This window comes from Amblyomma mixtum, chromosome 10 (assembly GCF_055824585.1).
Source record: "Amblyomma mixtum isolate Tamu chromosome 10, ASM5582458v1, whole genome shotgun sequence".
Lineage (NCBI taxonomy): Eukaryota > Metazoa > Arthropoda > Arachnida > Ixodida > Ixodidae > Amblyomma > Amblyomma mixtum.
The window spans coordinates 172,753,460-172,774,657 of NC_143021.1; the positions used below are offsets into that span (position 1 = coordinate 172,753,460).

The 21,198-nt window shown below is 47.7% G+C and overlaps 1 protein-coding gene and 1 pseudogene across 1 annotated transcript in view; both read left to right on the forward strand.

Annotated features, from left to right (window-relative positions):
* The window catches only part of LOC149327750 (calcium-activated chloride channel regulator 1-like), an 884,343-nt gene that overhangs the window by 199,611 nt on the left and 663,534 nt on the right, over positions 1-21,198 (forward strand). The window lies entirely within an intron of this gene.
* LOC149327756 (uncharacterized) lies at positions 3,829-4,463 on the forward strand (annotated as a pseudogene).

The following is a 21,198-nucleotide window of genomic DNA, read 5'->3' on the forward strand; positions in this document are numbered from 1 at the left end:
GCCGCTAGACAGCTATAAAACCGTGGTTCACCTGGTTCACCTTCGCAGTCGGCGGCAACCTTTTGCTGCGAACTGACTGCAATCTTTGTGTATGACAGGTAACTGCTTCCGACGGCCACCTGATACCATTATCCAGCGCATATCGTGGAAGAACTGGACAGCTCGGCGCAGCAAATCAGTCCACTTCGGGACCACGTGACCGGAAGGACCATCACTGCCAGGCTTCCTGGAGGCGTCACTGCTGCCGCTAGACAGCTATAAAACCGTGGTTCACCTGGTTCACCTTCGCAGTCGGCGGCAACCTTTTGCTGCGAACTGACTGCAATCTTTGTGTATGACAGGTAACTGCTTCCGACGGCCACCTGATACCATTATCCAGCGCATATCGTGGAAGAACTGGACAGCTCGGCGCAGCAAATCAGTCCACTTCGGGACAGCGTGACCGGAAGGAACATCACTGCCAGGCTTCCTGGAGGCGTCACTGCTGCCGCTAGACAGCTATGAAACCGTGGTTCACCTGGTTCACCTTCGCAGTCGGCGGCAACCTTTTGCTGCGAACTGACTGCAATCTTTGTGTACGACAGGTAACTGCTTCCGACGGCCACCTGATACCATTATCCTGCGCATATCGTGGAAGAACTGGACAGCTCGGCGCAGCAAATCAGTCCACTTCGGGACAGCGTGACCGGAAGGAACATCACTGCCAGGCTTCCTGGAGGCGTCACTGCTGCCGCTAGACAGCTATAAAACCGTGGTTCACCTGGTTCACCTTCGCAGTCGGCGGCAACCTTTTGCTGCGAACTGACTGCAATCTTTGTGTATGACAGGTAACTGCTTCCGACGGCCACCTGATACCATTATCCAGCGCATATCGTGGAAGAACTGGACAGCTCGGCGCAGCAAATCAGTCCACTTCGGGACCACGTGACCGGAAGGACCATCACTGCCAGGCTTCCTGGAGGCGGCACTGCTGCCGCTAGACAGCTATAAAACCGTGGTTCACCTGGTTCACCTTCGCAGTCGGCGGCAACCTTTTGCTGCGAACTGACTGCAATCTTTGTGTACGACAGGTAACTGCTTCCGGCGGCCACCTGATACCATTATCCTGCGCATATCGTGGAAGAACTGGACAGCTCGGCGCAGCAAATCAGTCCACTTCGGGACAGCGTGACCGGAAGGAACATCACTGCCAGGCTTCCTGGAGGCGTCACTGCTGCCGCTAGACAGCTATGAAACCGTGGTTCACCTGGTTCACCTTCGCAGTCGGCGGCAACCTTTTGCTGCGAACTGACTGCAATCTTTGTGTACGACAGGTAACTGCTTCCGACGGCCACCTGATACCATTATCCTGCGCATATCGTGAAAGAACTGGACAGCTCGGCGCAGCAAATCGGTCCACTTCGGGACAGCGTGACAGGAAGGACCATCACTGCCAGGCTTCCTGGAGGCGTCACTGCTGTCGCTAGGCAGCTATAAAACCGTGGTTCACCTGGTTTACCTTCGCAGTCGGCGGCAACCTTTTGCTGCGAACTGACTGCAATCTTTGTGTACGACAGGTGAGCATTGCTGAAAACTCATCACTAGCTATTTGTCTCGTTATGCAGCCGACTGCAATCTGTGCAATTTGTACCTTGTCATATCGTGTGCTTTGCTACACCTGCTAATATTATTTTCGGCTGTTCACAATGGCACGTTGTGGGGTTTGTAATGAGGCTCTACCTACAGATGGAAAACGAACTACAGATGTACAGAAACATGGTATCGCTCAGACGTTGACGTCATCCATCTTCCCGGGTACCGATCATTTTTTCTTAATCGTACTACGAAGCGGGGCGGAGGCGTAGCAATGTTGATCAAAGAAAACTATTCCTGTGACATTTTATCTGATCACTGCTTAAGTAACGATGACATAGAAATGCTGACAGTTAGGTGTGGCGGTCAAGCTTTTTGCGTTGTTTATCGTCCCCCACATGGCAATACAGCCAATTTTTTTGGCAGCTTCGAACACGAGTTATCTTTTCTTTCTGAAAACTTCTTGGCGTGCATCGAGGGCGATTTCAACATAGATATGAGCACAAGCAGTTCAGTGCAAGAGCGCATGTTAGTCACCATACAAACAGCTGGCTTCCAAAATGAAATCCGCGGACCTACACGTGTTACCTCACATTCTTCTTCTTCTTTGGATTTACTAATCACCAATCGCGAGGATGCGTCATTTGCCGGTCGTATTGCGATAGACATTAGCGACCATCTTCCGATCTTCGTCCGTCTTTAAAAAGAACCTTCCGCAAAGACAGCCTTGAAAGTCCGTCGACAGCTACTTTCCCAAAGCCGCCTTGACCATTTCAGGAACAGTATTTCACTTGTGAACTGGAATCCTGTTTTCCAGCACACAACACCCGATGAATCATACAGTGAGCTCCTTCAGCTCTTTCTCCCAATTTATAATGAGTGTTTCCCTATCGTTGAGATAAAACCTTCAAAAAAAGCACGAAAGCCATGGATGACTGCTCGCTTGGTACGACTGGTAAAAAAGAAACACAAGCTCTTCGAGACTTTCATAAAAAGTAGAGCCCCCGCAGTGTTAGCCACTTATAAGTCGCTAAGGAACCGCTTAAACAGCGAAATTAAATCATCTAGGACTGCCTACTATAATAACTTGTTTAATGCGCATCTCTCAGACCGCCCGAAAGAAAAGTGGAGACGCCTAAATATTCTGCTAAATCGAAATAACCAACATCAGGACCTCGCGAGCCTAGTTATGCATGGCAAGGAAATCGCTGGGCCGTCCCTTGCAAATGCCTTCAACCAATATTTCACTGAAGTTGGAAGAAGTCAGTACAATCCAGGCATGTCTCGATTTTTGGGCAACAGGCTAAACGAATCGATGTTTCTTGAACCAACCGACGAAGCTGAGGTTTACTCGGTGTGCAAAAGTTTAAAGAACACGACAAGTCTTGACCCAAGTAATATTCAAAGTTTACCTGTAAAATACGTACTACCTTTGATCGTGCCATGCCTTACACATATTTACAATACCGCGCTTCGCACAGGACGTTTTTCCGCTGCCATGCAGGTGGCCAAAGTTGTGGTTATTTATAAAAAAGGTGATAAAAACGTTCTAGGAAATTACAGGCCAATATCTGTACTACCTTTTTTCTCCAAGGGGCTAGAGCGAATAATGCATCGACGTTACTACAATTTCTTACAGAAGCACTGTGTAATAGCCAACTGTCAGTATGGATTCACAAAGCATAGATCAACTGAGCATGCTCTGCTTGATCAAAAAGAATACATATTAAATAACTTCGAAGCTCAACACCTCACCTTAGGCGTCTTTGTAGACTTTAGCAAAGCATTCGATACACTGAATCACGAAACTCTGTTTAAAAAACTCGACCACTACGGTATACGTGGCCACGCCCTCTGTCTCATTCAATCGTATTTCAGTGCTCGTCGCCAGTATGTTGCTTTAAATCACTGCTCTTCGGACTTGTTAGCAATCACAAACGGCGTGCCCCAGGGCAGCCTTCTGGGGCCGCTCCTATTCAACATATATATTAATGACGTATGCAACATCAGTAACTTAGTTAAATACATCATATATGCTGACGACACCAGTCTATTTTTGTCCTCACCTGACATCAAAGAACTAACTAGCACCGCAAATACAGTTTTGTCATCATTATCTGAGTGGTCATCTTTGAACTCATTAAAAATAAACAAACTAAAAACTAAAGCTCTATTGTTCCATCCGAAGGGGCAGCATATAGGCAGTGTGCCACCACTCTGTTTCGACAACGCCCCCATTGAGTGCGTAGAAACCTTCACATTACTCGGAGTGGTATTTACTGCTACTATGTCGTGGGACGCTCATGTAAGCAAAGTGTGCCTATCCCTTTCCAGATATATTGGGATAATTTCGCGGAATAAACATATTTTACCCGCCAAAACTAAGCTGAATCTGTACTATGCGTTCTTTTATTCTTATGTATCGTATTGCTTCCTTGTATGGGGACAAACCACAGCATCTAACATCCAGAAGCTTCTAGTACTGCAAAAAAAGAATACTTCGCGTAATTGCTAATGTACCGTATGATGCTCCGACACGTCCTATCTACCAGCAATACAGAATGATACCCGTAACAAGAATGTTCGATTACAGGTTTGCATCCTTCTATAAAAAAATAATAGCCGAAGACGACACATTTCTTTCTAGCATTGTGACACTTACACCACATCAGACACCGTATATGACACGACAGCGTATCATCTATTCATTACCACGATGCAGAACAAACTATGGCTTTTCCACACTAAAATACATTCTTCCCAAATACTTGAACACGCCCTTTTATGACATGTTGCTCAGCATGTCTGTCTCGGCTATTCGAAATGTGTTTGCAAGCTACGTCCCACAGTATGCGTACCCATGTATAGAATTCTATTGCATTGAACCGTAAATGTTGTGTAAAAATTTTATTCTGTTGTGCGGAAATACTACTTTTCCATGCAAAATGAAAACAAAGTTTCCTTTCATGCATGTATTTAAAAAAAAAAGTTGCTTTTTATGCACGTATTTAAAAAAAAAATGTTTCCTTTTATGCCTTGTCTTTCCGTGTACCTTGCGTTGTTACCAGTGTATGAAGTAACCATCATAGTCGCTACCAAACTGCCTCTTTGTAGGGGTGGCGAGGCTTGTCAAGCGGTCGTAATAACTGCTTTTTTCTTGCCGCCCTCAGTTTTTGTAAAAAAAAAGCTGAAATAAAGTGATTGATTGATTGATTCATTGATTGATTGATTGATTGATTGATTGATTGATTGATTGATTGATTGAACTGTTCGCTGCGAATGTAGCATTGGGCACCATCTCGGTGACTGCTCCGGTCTTTCCGAGAATACATTTTCAACCATGGGACCAGGAAAACGTGAAAAATAGCGATGTCGCGTGTGTCGCGGGGTGTCACTTCCCGTGAATTCCAATGATAAGCCAACTGAAGAACCATCGGACGTTTTTAAAAATGTGGCTGCGTTGGAAGAAAAATTGATGGTTGTTTCTGAACTGAAGATAAGCATAGATAGCCTCCTGGTTCTGCCGGCGCAACTCGAGAAGCTTGTCATGACAATTCAAGGCCTGCAAACGACAGTTACTGAGGTTCAAACATCAGTAGAATTCTTGGCATCCAAATACGACACGCTCCTTGCGACTTGCAGCGATGCCGTGCAAAAAACTAAGACGCTTGAGCAAAAGGTTGCATTTCTAGAAGGGACTATTGACGAACAGGCTTCGATGATTCACCGAATTCAGTGGGAACTCAATGAAAGTGAACAGTACAGCCGTCTGTCCAATCTAGAGATAAGCGGACTGCCAGTTCAGCCACAGGAAGACCTGCGGGCTGAAGTTGCGCAGATGGCTGAAACACTTGAAGTGCGTGACTTCAACCAATCTGAGATAGCCTCCTTGCACCTCTATCATCGAGACAAGGGAAGATTCCGGTCGTATTGGTCAGGTTTTTGTCCCCGAGCTTACGGGAGAAATGGCTGCAGGTAAAAATCAAACTTAGGATGCTAAATGAGTCCCACAAGCTCTCCTCAGTTTTCTTCAATGAAAACTTGACCCGTATGAACTGTGAGCTGTTCTGGAAAGCTCGAATCCGAGGAAAGGAAAAATCTTTCAAATTTGTCTGGGTCAAGAATGGCAAAGTTTTCGCCAGAAAAGAAGTGGGGGCTTCCGTTATCAAAATCGCGTCTCTTTCAGACATTGACAAAATGACGTAGGGAAATTCACTATTACTGCTATGGCTTCTTTTTCAAGTTTTGACGTCTGTTTCCAATCGTTCCATCCAGTTTCATTGAGTTCTCTTACAATTCTTCACATTAACATTAGAAGTATTCGAAAACATTGGAATCAATTTCTGGTAATTGCACAAGACCTTTACCAAGTAGTAGACGTATTTGCTTTCACAGAGGTAAATATTGCTGACCATATTACCTGCATGTTCAAGCTTCCGGGTTATACGGAGCATTTCCTTACCCGCCATATGGGTAAGGGTGGAGGAATTGCTGTTTTCTTCAAGGATTCATTATCGGTTTCCATTATCAACATCTCCATCAACGCTGCAGAGGCAATGGGATTTGAAATTTCGTACGCAACATTTCGAGTCATCTCCTTATCGTATACCGACCACCGTCTGGAAACGTGGCTAATTTTATCACAGCATTGCATGACGTTTGTAAGCAAAGGTTTAGCCAAGGTAACCTATGCATAATGGGTGACTTGAATATTGATCTGTTAAAGCCTGAGAGAGCATGTGCGCAAAACTACCTAAATACCCTTGCGGATCATAGTATAGAAACACTGCTTTCAGATCCTACTAGAGAAGAGATCGTAAATAACAGTTTGTGTAAAACTTGCATAGACCACGTTAACGTACGCGCGTCGGACTTGTCTTATGTTATGGCAGCTGTCATTCGAAAGAAATTAGCGGATCATTACTTTACAGTATGCCACTTTGCTAAGGTCGATTCTGCACAGAAACCTAATGATAGCAGGTGTGTTATGACTATACTAGATCGAAAACTATTTGACAGTAAGGTGTCATCCTTCGACGGGAACTCATTTATATCACGAAATAACAAAGATACCGCCTACGATAACTTTGTTTTGGTTCTTAAAAATTTAAAAGAATCCTGCAAAAAAGTATCATTGTCAAAAAACGAAATAATAATGGCTTCTGGCTTACACCTGACATTCTCGAGCCATTAGATGCAAAGAAGCGCTGTGGTCAAAATTTCGCGCTTCACCAAAAAATGCAAACTTACGAAATGAATTTCGGGCTCCTAGGTACAAAGTAACCGCTCTTCTTCGGTCCTCTAAAATGCGTTACTATGCTAGACATTTTCACAATTGCCACCATGACGTGGCCAAAACTTGGGCTATCGTGAACGAACTACGTGGGCGCCAGCGTAGACCGCTCAAGGACGCAATAGAGCATAGTTTTGGTCACATGACATCCTCTTTGGCACATGATTTTAATAACTTTTTTTCTAAAGAACAGCGCATTGCCCGTGCCACATCACGTTCGCCGTTACTTCCTTCTTCTGTGATTGACTCAGCATTTCTTCCACACAAAACAGAGCCATATCTTTTCAGCATAATCTCCAGTCTACGGCATAACAAATCGGCTGGAATTGATGGAATATTTATCAGCGACCTTTCCAGAAACTTCCAAAGCTTGAAGTGTGTCCTTCTTTTTATGCTAAATGATATGATTGAGAGTGGCTTCTTACCATGCTCTATTAAACAAGCGCGTGTTATACCACTTTACAAGGGTGGCAAAAGAAATGATATCTCGAATTATCGCCCAATATCTATCGTGTCGTGTATATCACAAATTTTAGAAAAACACGTCTTATGTACAATGTCAGCATTTTTGCTGCGGCATAACGTGCTTAGCCCACATCAATACGGATTTGTTGCTGGTTCTGGTACCCAAACGTTATTAGAAAAGATGTCGGATTCTGTTCATTCTAGTTTTGATCAAAATGAAGTGGCATTTGGTCTCTTTCTTGATGTCAGGAAGGCATTTAATACTGTTCACCATGATATTCTCTGTGAAAAGTTGTTTTGCTATGGTTTTCGTGGTCCTTTTCAAATGTTACTAAGAAATTATGTGTCTCAGCGATCTCAAATGGTGGAACTTGGAACTGTGCAAAGCAGAATTATAGACTTATATAGTGGTGTTCCCCAGGGATCCATCTTATCACCCCTCTTATTTAATCTCTATGTTAATGATCTCCCCAGCATTATAACTTCATCACAGATTTATCAATATGCAGATGACACCCTCCTCATCTCATCTAATACAGATTTTTCTTGCGCACTCCGTCAACTTCAACAGGACGCTACTAATCTATATGATTGGTTTCAATGTAACCTGATTGATATAAACCCCAAAAAAACTCATCTAGTGTGCTTTAGAAATGCACACAAGCCAATCCCGAAAAACGCTGCGGTTTTTTTGCACAGCTCCAGTTGCACTGCATGTCCTTGCTACCCCATTACATGTGTTCCGTCCGTGAGATACCTTGGCATTTACTTTGACAGTGATTTATCCTGGAACACGCACATGGCACACCTCAGTAAGAAGCTTAGAGGCGTCGCATGCTTGCTCTATGCTCTAAGGGCCTACCTGCCATTTGCCATAAGACGTTTAATTGCACAGTCTTTGGGGTAATCTCTGCTGAGATATGGCATGTGCTGTTTCTCCAACTGTTCTGCAACATGGAAAAATAGGATAAACCGTATTCTCAAGAATATGGCTAAGAGTGTCATCTATTCAATACCCCATAAACAGCAAAGTGTATTCCTTTCTTCAGGTCTGCCTTCCTTTGACATTGTGTTCAAACAAATCACTGTGCTCAGATATTTCTTGAACTCTGAATTTCGGTTCCACAACGTTAAACCAATCCCATTAAGAAAAGTTTCTCGATATATTGTCCCTGCAGTGCGAACTCATTTTGGTATGGCTATGAGGTCATATTATATCCCATGCATATTCAATGAGATTCCTGATAATGTTTTCAACTTGAACACTCGCAGACAGTTACGTGATGCTATTGCCGAGCTTGAACAGCTCTAGTGCATATGTATTAATGTACACAAAACAAAGGATTGATTTGGTAACAGAGGTTGTTGCTGCTGCCGGACGGCGCCCTACAAGCCCAATTGAGGCTTTGGCGCGTCCGCGTCATGTATTGTTTCTTTGGAGTGAATGAAGTATTTATTATCTATTATTTAACTAGCAACCACTTGCGGCCATCTGAGCTCTAGTTGCGGTGATAAAAACGAAGCTGGGACAGCTGGAGTGTTTGTACGTTCACGCTCAAGGCCGCAGGAAAGGGCTGTTATCATTTTTGTTCGTGACGCGAGAAGCGACCAGTCTAATCTCGATTGATCGCAGCCATGAAAGGCTGCATCCAGATTTTTCCAGATTATTGTAGATGGTCTTGTCCTGCTATCTGGAAGTTTCCTTGGCGGCTTTAAATCGAGGGATGCCGCGAGCGGCGGACATTCGTAGTTCGACGACCGCCGAGCACGCTTGTTGCTGCACGCTATGTTTGAGTGTGTAGTTGCGCGCACCTTTTGGATACTGGCGTCACGCATGTTTTTAGCCCGCCTCGAAGCGCGCACTAGTTCACGCGAACTGTTGAAAAATATGCTTTTGTGTGTCGGCATGTTCGTTATGTGGTGTCAGCGTGGAGCGGCTTCCTTAAATTGGCGTCCGCAAAGAGCAATGTTTCCGATGTTGCAGCTCCTCCGCGCGCGCCTCTTTGAGGAAGCATGCGTGGACGCACTGTCAATGAGCGAGGCGGAGTTTTTGCGCAAGTGGTCGACATACTTCATCGTCCTGCGCGGCGGTCGAGTATCGGCTTTCTTATTGCCCTACTGACGTGCTGAGTGCAGCGGCACTGCGCATGTGCATGTGACATCAGACCTTTGAATTCAGCCGTTTTGTTTTGTACTTTTGTTGACATTAGAAAAAATAAACTTCTCTTTCTATGCTGCCCGAGCTCGTCCAGAATCAGCGAAGTTTTTTTCGGCGCTGGCTTCCTGAGAAGTTTCAACGACAAGTGCAGGCGGGCACCGGATCCACTGCGACCCGGAGGTTCCGCAACCAGCCTCCCCGCCCAGGCGCCGTGCCTTTGCCGGTGCTCGGGCAACTTCGTGAGCTTCAAGCAGCAGCCCAGTCGGCCGCCCGTGACGTCATGGGAGGCCCGGGACCTGCTGCCCCTCCCGTGTTCCGTGCGCCGCCCCCAAAGGCGCACTGTTTTCAGTTTCAAGTTACTTCCGACGCGACAGCTGACGACATCGTCGACGGCATCGAGTCGGTTGTCGGCCCGAAAGGGCTAGAGAGCCTCCAGCACCATGGAGGCATGAAGTTCTGCGTCGCCATGGCCTCGGCTGCGGCGGCGGAGAAGATGCTCGTGGAAGGCGCCTTCAACGTGAACGGCACTTCCGTCCCAGTAGCCTGCGTGGGCCCTGCCGTGGTCCACGTGACGGCTTTTCGTGTGCCGCTATTCGTGGGAGACGCGGCGCTGGCGGCGGCACTGAGCTCCTACGGCAAGGTGCTTGACATCACCTATCCCGTCCTCAAGGGCCGTCGTCACGTCGGCAACGGGACGCGCGTGGACCGGATCGAGATGAAGCAGGCGGTGCCGAACTTCTTGACCGTCCAGGGCCACCGCGTCATGTTTGACTACCGAGGCGTCCGGAAGGTGTGTTCCCGCTGCGGGCAGGACGGCCACATCGGTGCGGCGTGTCGAACGCCGCGGTGCGCTCGCTGCGAGATGTTCGGCCACGACACGGCCGGATGCGGAGCGGCTTGCCGGCGCTGCGGTGGAAGCCACGCCGCAGCAGACTGCCTGCGACCACGGTCCTATGCGGCGGCCGCCGTCTCGAGGAAAGAACCGGGCAAGGACAACGTGGTCACAGAAACGCGGAGCACACCCACTGTCCGGACGTCGGTTGCCGACGTGGACCCTACGACCAGCAGCCCGAGGGAGCCCGAGCCCGCCCCCGCGACGGAGGTGCCCGTGAAGGAGCAGCGCGAGGGGACGCCTTCAAACGAGGTGGTGCCGTTCGCTGCAGTTTTTGCCGAACCCTTGCCGCCGCTTCCTGGCACTGACACCTACGACACCGTGAGCAGCAGCGACGAGTCGAGCGTGGCGTCGGGCGACCTGGTGGACGTACCGGACAAAGTCACGCCGCTTCGCCTGAAAGGCGACTTGACGTGCGGTCAGGTGTCAGGGCCGATGACTCCTCGAGGTGCGGACGACGCGCGCTTCCGGTCACCAGCCAGCCACACCCTCCCATCGGCGACCCTGGCGTCGGCATCGGCTTCAGCTGCGAGCGTCGCCAAGACCACGCAGCAACCGGTGAGCGAGGCCACAAGCGCCGATGACCCCGAAAATATGGACTTCTCAAGACCCGACTACAAACGTGCCCACCCCCAATCATCGGAATCCGAAGGGACTGTTAACGAACGTTCTAGCAATAAAGTGCCGCGCGCGCCAAGCGCCGCCCATGGCAGCGCTCTTTAGGTTGTATGCTATGCCGTCGGTGCTCTTGGCAGTAATGGCGGTTGTGCATCTCCTCCCCCTGAATGTTCGGGGATTTTAGTCCGTAGACAGACAGAGAGAGGTGATGCACTTTGCCAGGGCTAGGGCGTCGACATCCTGTTTTTACAGGAATGCAACTTCCATACTTCACTTGATGTGCTGAATTTCACCACCCGGTTTTCTGTTTTTGCTTACTTTTCGTTGACTGATTCTCATATGTGCGGTGTTGGTGTCGTTTTTGTAAACCCCTGCCTGCGCGCGGGTGCTCATTGCACTTTCAGGCTGGACGGCCGCACTCTTGCGGTCGACTTCACACTAAACCAGCGGCGGGTACGTGCGTTGGTTCTATATGCGCCAGCACGGCAGACTAGTAGTTCCGATTTTTTTGAGCGCCTCGACTCATTCCTCCTTGATCCCTATCCCACTTTCATCGTCGGCGACTTCAATTGTGTCCTTAACATCGACCGTGACGTCCGCGGACAGGGTCACGGTCGCCGTTATTCCGGTGCCCCCGCGCTCCGCGATCTCGTGACTCAGTTCCGCTTGTCTGACGCGTGGGTGCAGCTTCACGGGGATGCCTTTGGAGCGACGTGGGAGAGAGCACAGTCAGCGAGTCGGTTAGACAAATTCTATTTTTCACCAGAGCTCGCTTCTTTTGTCGTCAGCTGCGAAGTTCTCGCGTTCCCTGCAGGCACGCCGGTGATTTCCGATCATCACCCCTTGTCAGTCAGGCTCGACTTTGGTGAGGACACCCCACGTACTGTTACGTGGCGCATGGACACGAGCCTACTGGCAGACTCGGAGAGCGTGGCGTCGCTGCGTACGGCATTGGCCGCATCGTGCAAGAGCTTCGTTGCGACTGATTCATGGGACACACTGAAGACTCGTTGGCAGGCAACTCTGGTGGCGGCCGGTCAAGACCGCAGACGCCGGGTAACTCATGCACTGAATGATACCCTCAAGCGCATCCGTATACTGCAAAGGGGCTTTGCCATGAGCGATTACCTGAGCCTACTTAAAGCACGTTACCACGTGTTGCTCTGCCAGTCATCACGGGCAGCAAGTCGCGCACACCAGCTCGGGCGGCCTATATCGGACCCGGCTGTGCTGCGACACGTACGCGCAGGCACGGCAGAGGAATTCGCTCCCTCTACTGTGCCTTTCGTGACCCTCCCAGACGGCACACAAAGCAGAATCACGTCCGACATCTGCGCGATTTTCGCAAGCCACTTCTCGGACCTGTTCTCGACGGGCAATTGGCTACATCTTCAAGATGAGTATGACGGGCTTCTACAAAGGTTTTTTGGAAACTTGCCACGAGTAGCTGAAGAGTTGCATGAAAACCTTTGCGCACCAGCCACAAGCCAAGAGGTACACGCCATCCTGCAGAGTATGAATGCAGCCTCTGCCCCCGGTCCAGATGGCATTCCAACAAGTTTTTATTCAAACTTTTTTTACGAGATCCAAGGAGCGCTCCTGAAGATGGTCAACGGCTTCCTCGCGGATGGGTTACGTGCACACTCTTTCCGCGAATGTCGCATCTACTCATTCCGAAAGCGGGCGGTGACCCCTCCGACCCGCAAGCATGGCGGCCCATAAGCCTGTTAAATGCAGACTACAAAATCGTCGCATCTTTACTAAACAAAAGAATGCAGACGATTCTGCCTCACCTAATTCACCGGTCTCAAACCAGCAGCGTGCCTGACCGCTCTGTGTTTGATGCACTGACACTCACAAGAGACCTGCTCACATTTGCCAGCAGGACGGGCTTCAGCGGGTGCTTTGTTTCGCTTGATCAGGCGAAAGCATTCGATCGGGTGGAACACTCGTATTTGTTCGGAGTCCTCGAAGCCTTCGGATTCCCTCCGCAAATTGTTAGCAGGCTGCGCTTACTTTACGCAGACCTGAATGCTCGTCTCTCTGTAAACGGCCACCAGAGCGCTCCCTTCTCACTCACCCGGGGCATAAGGCAAGGATGCCCTCTCTCCCCAACGTTCTTCGTGTTATGCCTGGATCCACTCATCCGGCGCATTAACAACAGCCCATCCATACGCGGCTTCCCTCTGCCTGGCCAGGGCCAAATCAAGGTTTCGGCCTACGCCGACGACGTGTCGCTTTTCCTCAAGGACGAGGATAGCTACGCCGCTTTTTCGCGGCTGTTTCTCGAGTACAGCGAGATATCGGGGGCCCTATTGAACAGGGGAAAAAGCAAGGCACTAAGGTTTGGCACCTTCACACCGAACCTTGCGGGCGAGTTGGAGTGGGTGCAGGGAGTGAAAGTCCTGGGAGTAGTATTCCTCGCCAGCGGAGAAGTAGCCCGCGAAACCTGGACTAACCTCCGCACGAAGGCTGAGAAACGCCTCTCGGTGGCGTCAACTTTCCGCCTTTCAATGGGAGAGCGCTGCTATATAGTCAAGTCTACAATCCTAGCCGCAGGTTTTTTTGTCGCCCGCGTCGAAAACCCACCGCGCACGTTTGCTCGCAGGCTAACCTCGGCCTGTGGCTCTTTCGTTTGGGCGGGCAAAACCGAACTTGTGTCACGAATGCTCATGCGCCTTCCATCGTACATGGGTGGGTTTGGTATACCTTGTATCCGCACCATGTGCAATGTGCTCGCCTTGCGAGGAGTACGAGATCTTGTACGCAAGCCAGACTATCCCGGGAGAACACTCCTCACATACTTTCTGGGTACAGCGCGTAACGTGTTTTTTACACAACACGTAGTTGGCCCTACAGCCGAGCAGCCGCCGACATTTTTCGTTAACGTGCGTCGCACACTGGCGTCCTTGACTGCCAGCGTGCCCGATCTGGATGTTGATGAAACCCCGCCCTCCAGGATGTGTGAAGCACTAACGGTCGCTGAGCTGACCCGCGAACAACTCCAGAAAACGAGACGGGCACGCCGGCGCCAACTGACCTCAGCTGCGCTTCCTGCAGATGTCAGGGACTTCAGCTGGCTGCGAGGCTGCGGGTCCTGCCCACAAGAGACCGCCTTGCGGCGTGAGGCGTGGCGCCCTCCGCCCGATGCCTGCAATGCGGTCTTTTAGAAACGTTGCGGCACGCTATGTTCGACTGTGTAGTGGCGCGCACCTTTTAAGGCGAAAGCCTTTAATGTCTCATCGTTGTAAGCAGCAGTTGTCGACAGAGAATGTCACGCTTTTCAATTGGTCGAAACGGTCGTGACGTCACAGTGCGCCAATTTCAAACGGGGCCAATTGTACTTTGGCTAGTAATCATGCAACCAATTGAAGGGACCATATAGTGATGCTCCAAGTAAGTGGGACTGAGCTTAGTTAATTGCTTAATTACCCAATTAGCCTAATTAACTTCTCTAGTCAGGCCATATAAATAAATAAAACCTAGTAAGAAATTGGTCGAGCTCGGGGATCGAACCCCGGTCTTCAGAGTGCGAGACGAGCATGCTATCCACTCCCCCATGGCAGCTCGATGGTTAGAAATGAACAAAGGCACGTCTAGTGAATACGGTGTCTTCGCTCACTGCCATCCTCCTCCCTTCCCTTCCGGCGAGGTTTAGGTGTCCACCGAGATATGAGAGAGAAATACATTTCCTTTCCTCAAAAACCAATTTACCGACGAGCGAGGCGTAGAACCGAATGGGCGATGGCGTTCTATGTACTCCCTGGCAGCGTTGCAAGACGCTGTCGCGTTCCACTCTTAGAGGCGAAGCTTAACATCTTAACCACACATCAGTGACCACACTTTAGGTCAAAAAAGTGCACCCCCCCCCCCCCTGAATTTTGACGGGTGTCCACCGAGATATGTGCGACAGTTACTGCGTAATTTTCTTTCCTCAAATACAATTTTCATTTTCTTCATTACGGGCCATCTTCGTCTTTCTTCTTTCACTCCCACTTCCTCCGTTCCTCTACGGTGCGGTTGAGGTGTCCACCGAGATGACAGATTTACTGCGCCATTTCCTTTCCTCAAAAACCGTTGCGTTGAAACGGCAAGGCATTGCGCCGAACGGGTGGTGGCGTTCCGTGGACTCCCTGGCAGCGCTACAACACGCTGTCGCGTTCCACTCCTAAAGGCGAAGCTTAAGCTTAAGCTTAATTAGCAGTTAATTAGTATTCAGGCATTAATCAGTAATTAATCATTAATTAGTGATTTGTCATCACTTAGTAATTAGTACTCAATTACATGTGACGCCACCAGTGCCACAGAAGCACTGAAAGTGGTGCGGAAAACGCTTTCGCCTCTACGCACTTTAGACAGTCAAAGTGCCCCCTGAATTTTTGGGTACTAGTGTCACGGATGTTTTTAACCCGCCTCGAAGCGCGCACTAGTTCACGCGAACTGTTTACAAATATGCCGTTGTGTGTCGGCATGTTCGTTTTGTGGCGGCAGCGTGGAGCGGCTTCCTTAAATGGGCGTCCGCAAAGAGCAATGTTCCCAATGTTGCAGCGCCTCCGCACGCGCCTCTTTGAGCAAGCATGCGTGGACGCACTGTCAATGAGTGAGGATGAGTTCTTGCGCAAATGGTCGACATATTTCATCGTCCTGCGCGGCGGTGGAGTGTCGTCTTTCTTACTGCCTTACTGATGTGCTCAGTGCTGCGTCACTGCGCATGTGGTTGACTAATCAGAGCATTGAGTTCAGCAGTTTTGCTTTGTATTTTTTTGTTGACATTAGAAAAAAATAAACTTCTCTTTCTACGCCGCCACCGAGTGATTCAAATCTTTTGCGGGCGCAAGTCAGCCCGAATAAAGAGCTATATATATATATATATATATATATATATATATATATATATATATATATATATATAATTATATATATATATGTATGTATGTATGTATGTATGTATGTATGTATGTATAAAATAAGCTATATACATTCAAGTCGCACGGTTTGCCCTTGGTCTCGTTGTTTCTTGTCCCAGAAGTGCTTGCGTTTGTTTTTTGTTTCTTTGCAAGAGTTGTCGCCAGTGGTCATATCTGTTCCTTTTAGTTTCGTACAGTTGATGTAAAGTTCTTGCTTTTCCCTATAGTCTACTAAATTCGGCGCTTGTTAGAAAACCCCCCACCGCGTGGAAGCAATCTCGCCAGTGCATGTCGCTAGAAGAAACCAGAAAAAAGCCCTCAGAGCGCCTAACCTTTCGTGTGTTGCTGCCCTCTCCATCTCGCTCGCCGGCGCCGCACCGAAGGAATGACGTCAGCGCGCGTCGCCGTTTGTTCAAGAATATTGGAGTATTCAGCTGAATTCTGACATAGAGGGCGTAGCCTTGACCATGCTAAGTGATTTCCTCTCCCCGCGTGCCCCAGCGGCGGCGCAACGCGAGACTGATCTGGGTAGTTCTCGAAGCCCGTCTGCGCGCCTGACCAATCAGGAGACGCTCCAGGCGCGCGAGGGAGAAGGAAATTGCACAGCTGATACTGTGTGTATGTGCACGCCTGCCTTGGCCGATAGAAACAGGCGCGAAGCGGCCCTATACGAGGTCTGTTAGAAAACTATCCGACCTTTGGCGGTAGAAAAAAAACTTGCATAACTGAAGCGTTGCAAACTTAGTCACCTTCAAAGTAGTCTACTTGGGACTCCACACACTTCTCCCAGCGGTGCTGCCATTGTGGGAAGTATTCCGAAAAGGCCCCTTTCGGAATGGAGTTTAGCTGAGCTGTCGTTGCCGCCATAATGTTCTTCCTTGTCTGAAATCGCGGTCCTTTCAATGGCCTCTGGATTTTAGGAACCAGCCAGAAATCGCAGGGGCCATATCAGGAGAGTAAGGAGTCTGCTGAACAACAGGAGTCTGGTTTTTCGCCAAAAAAGTCTCAATCAAGTGCGAGGAATGTGCAGGAGCATTGTCGTGATGGATGCGCCACTTTCCTGTTGACCTCAACTCCGGTTTCTTGCGCCGCACAGCATCACGTAGGCAACGGATGACATCCCTGTAGTACTCTTTGGTCATTGTTTGACCCTTTGCTGCAGTGCGTACTCGTGGTCTGCCACACAGAGGGAGTCAAAGAAAGCAGTCAGCATCATCCTCACATTGCTGCGCACTTGGCGGGCCTTCTTTGGTCTTGGTGACGTGAAATGCTTCCACTGTGACGACTGGGATCTGGTTTCCGGGTCGTACCCGTACGCCCAATACTCGTCACCATTGATTATGATGTTGATGAGGTCGGGGTCACTGTTTGTGGAATCCAGCATGTCCGGTGAGACTTCAACACGAAGCTGCTTTTGCTCCACCGTGAGCAGCTTCGGCACGAATTTCGACGCAACTCTCTCCATGGCCAAATATTCAGTGATAATGGAATGTGCAGAAAAATTGCTCATGTCCACCTCTTCCTCAATTTCTCGGATAGTCACGCGACGGTCCCGCGTCACCACAGCGTTCAGTTCGGCAATGACGTGGTCATTTCGGCATGTTGATGGCCGATTGGAGCGTGGCTCGCTCTCCACCGATGTGCGGCCATCTTTAAATCAATTGTACCACTGCTTAATCTGTGTGCTGCTCATAGCATCTTCACCGAAAGCCGTCTGAATATTCCGAATGGTTTCCACTTGGCTGTCGCCCAGTTTATGGCAAAATTTGAGGCAGTAGCGCTGCTCCTGTCACTCCGCCATTTTCCTTGCAATAAAAAACCGACGAGATCACCGCGCACTGCCTCACTCAAATGCTGCGTCCCAGCGACTGACGCTATCGGCAGGCGGGAAAAAATTCATGCATGCGCACGAAGGTTCAAGGTCGCCTGATGCAAGCGCGCTTGTTTCATATCCATAAGGTGTTCGCAAAAAAAAATAAAGTCGGATACTTTTCTAACAGACCTCGTATGTGAAGGGTGTTCACCGCTGTATGTGAGCCGGAGTGCCGTTCGAGCTCCAGAGGAGCACGCCCGCTCGACTCCATTGACCACACCACTCGCCCAGATATGAACTAACAAGGCAGCGTGCGCCAGTCTGCGGGACGGCACCGCCGTGATCCTTTCGTCGTCGGGCTGTCGCAGTGTCCGGTGAAGAAATTGTGTTTTGCTTGTTTGCCTCTCTCTTGCATTAGTGCACTTTAGGTGCATTGTCTTCTGTTGTATTGTAATCTCTCTCGAGTGTTTGTACGAATTGCATTTCATTGTAAATCACTTTGTATGCGCTCGTACGAGTCATTGTCAAATCCTCTGTATCGTATCTTTGCTGTATACACTATGTTTTGTTTGTGAACCTTTGGCTCCGACCCATTCGCTGGCTGGCGACCGGCGAAAGCTCGGTGGGGCGCTAAACGACCACCCTCTTCTGACTTGGTAGCTGGCCTCTGGCTGATCTTGCCACGCTTAGTCGAGCGCATCTCCTCTGTGACCGCAACCGCTACTCCTACACGCTTTAAGGGCGTCTGTGAACGCACGCTCAAGTGCGCGAAGTGGCGACAGTCGTACAGCTTTACACTAACCGGTCGTGGCTTCTTGGTTTGTTCCACTCCGATTCTGTGGATTCTTTCTGCGGTTTCTGCTGTGACGTCTAGTTTATCCAAAAAGACATCTGTAATTTTTTTGTTAAGACATCGGTGTTTCTGACCTCTTCAATAGCTTGTAGCAACATAGCTGCTTCTTCGCTTTCTGTAATTCCAAACACCGTTAGATTATTGTCTGCTTCTGTCTTCCAAGCTTATTAACAAAAAAGCAAACTTAAACTTAAAAACTTAACTTAACTTAAACTTTAAAAAATTATTGTCTTTTTTTTCTGGAGGATGTCATCAAGGTAATCAACTGTCTTTTTCAGCTATTTAATACTAACATCGGTATCTTTAGCTGCCCTTAATGTGTTTTCAACCTCTAGAACTCTTCATCCCAAATCGACCAATTCAGCCTGAATTGCCTTTCGGCCATGACATAACTCTTTCAAAATTGGCTGGGTACCAGACCCAAGATTGAGCTTCACATCTCCAGACAACAAAAGGAACATGGATGCAAAAGCAGCAAAAATCTCTTCGGGGCACGGTAGCACTGCAACACAAAGATTTCCATGTTCGTAGCCCTAACAAAAATAGAATAAATAAGCTGCTCGCGAAAGAACAGTCGTAAGTTTAGACGAATTGCCTCTAGCGTGCCGACGCGTCACTCAATTAAAGCACGAAATGCTCTTTTCTATCATTCTTTGTTATGAAAGCGATAGATTATTCCTTGAGTAACACAAAAAAATTCTCAAAAACTTAGGTAACGATATAAAAAAGGCATGGATCTACTATTATGCTAACAAATTTGCATATATTTATTGTGATCCTCAAAAGACATGGCGCGTTGTAAAAAACTTACTCAGTAAACGTCATACCATTATACCCTCTGAACTAAAAATGTGTAACCAATGTCTTGGCGATGTAGCTTATAGCAGTGAGTTCAGTAGGTATTTTTTAACTTTTCGATCTATTACTACCCCTTGTTCTAACGATTTATAAAAATATGTTCAATGCGACCTATCTGAAATCGTTTGCGTAATCAATGGCCTTTAAAATGACAGTTCTTTCGATTTTTATGCCCTCACAACTGCGCCAATTAAAACGGTTTCTGACCTTCTATCTGAAATGTTATGCCACCTAACGAGTGAGGTATTAACTGCCGGAATATATCCAGATAAAATGAAAATCGGTAAAGTCATAGTTACACACAAAGAAAGTTCCCAAGACTGTATCGGTAATTATCGCCCAATATCAGTACTCCCGTTTTCCAAGATAGCAGAAAAAGTAATTAGGGAAAGGTTATCTGTGCACGTAACTAAAAATGCGTCGCTCTCTGCAGCGCAGCATAGTTTCCGGAGGGGTAAATCAACTGAATCTGCCTTGTTATTCACTAAAGGTACGACAGCACGTAACATAGAAATGCACTTGTTTACTTTCTGATTTTTTTGCATTTTAACAAAAAAACATGAAATGCTGTTTCACAAATTGCCACACTATGGAGTAAGGGGCGTCGCAGTTAGGCTATTCCGTAGCTGCTTGTCCATCCGTTCGCAGTATGTCGTTATAATTGATTTTGACTCGGATTCTCAGTTCATAAACTACGGCGCTCCTCAAGGTTCCATCCTAGGCTCTTAAATATTTGTGATATATATTAATGATATTACTGCCGTCCCGGGAACATGTAATATTTTTATCTACGCTGATGACACAAGCGCCTTTTTGCTTCACAATACTAGTGCCTCTAGCTAGCAACTAGCTTGAAAATCTGTCGAGATGGCTCTATGTTAATCAGCTGATGTTAAATGTAAATAAAACTAAATATATTATTTTTTCAGCGGTCAGTAAACCAGTAAACAAAACTATCACACTTTAGTTTCAACCTTGTTTCTGAGAACGTGATTCATTGCCTAAATATTTAGGCGAAAACCTTCTCTGCCCGTTGCATTGTTACAACTTTTACCACCTTTTCCCAATGTACTTGAGAAAGCAACTATAATCTTTCGTGGTCCATTCACACGTGCAGTATTGTTTGTTGGTATGGGGAGCGGCTACACAAACAAGCATGGAAAGAATTTACACTCTACGACAAAAGATCTCATTTATTTTACAATTTGTCTAGATATCATTCTGTTTCAGCATAGTTTAAAAAAGTCAGATATTGTGTATTAAAGCCCTCCACAATCAACGAATATCCGAATTAATATACCTGTCAATATAAAACTGATAAAAGTGTGAATGGCGCGAATGGACAAACACACGAAGACACAGGGACAGAAAGAGCGCCTCCTGTGTCTCCTGTGTTTGTTCCTTTGCGCCATTCAAGACTCTATGATAAACCAACTAGCCCAAAAGCAAGTACTTCTACAAAATGCATTCTTCTGCATTTATACATGCATTTTTTAACACCGATTCCCACTAAGTTTTCCGAAATGTGATTTTTCTAAAACCTCAAAAAATGACCGTGAATGGATTACAGTTAATTAACTGGAAATCCCTAACCTTTCTGAACTGTAACTCCGACATTCTATCTATAATAATCATCCTCATTGTCAACCTTCAGAAAAAAGTCTAAGTTGTACTTTTTGGAAGATATGTGATCATTTTTCCCTAATACCGCGGTATTCTCGCAGTAATGTTCTCGAAATTGTTTCATTGTTGTATGCGAATGCTTGCAG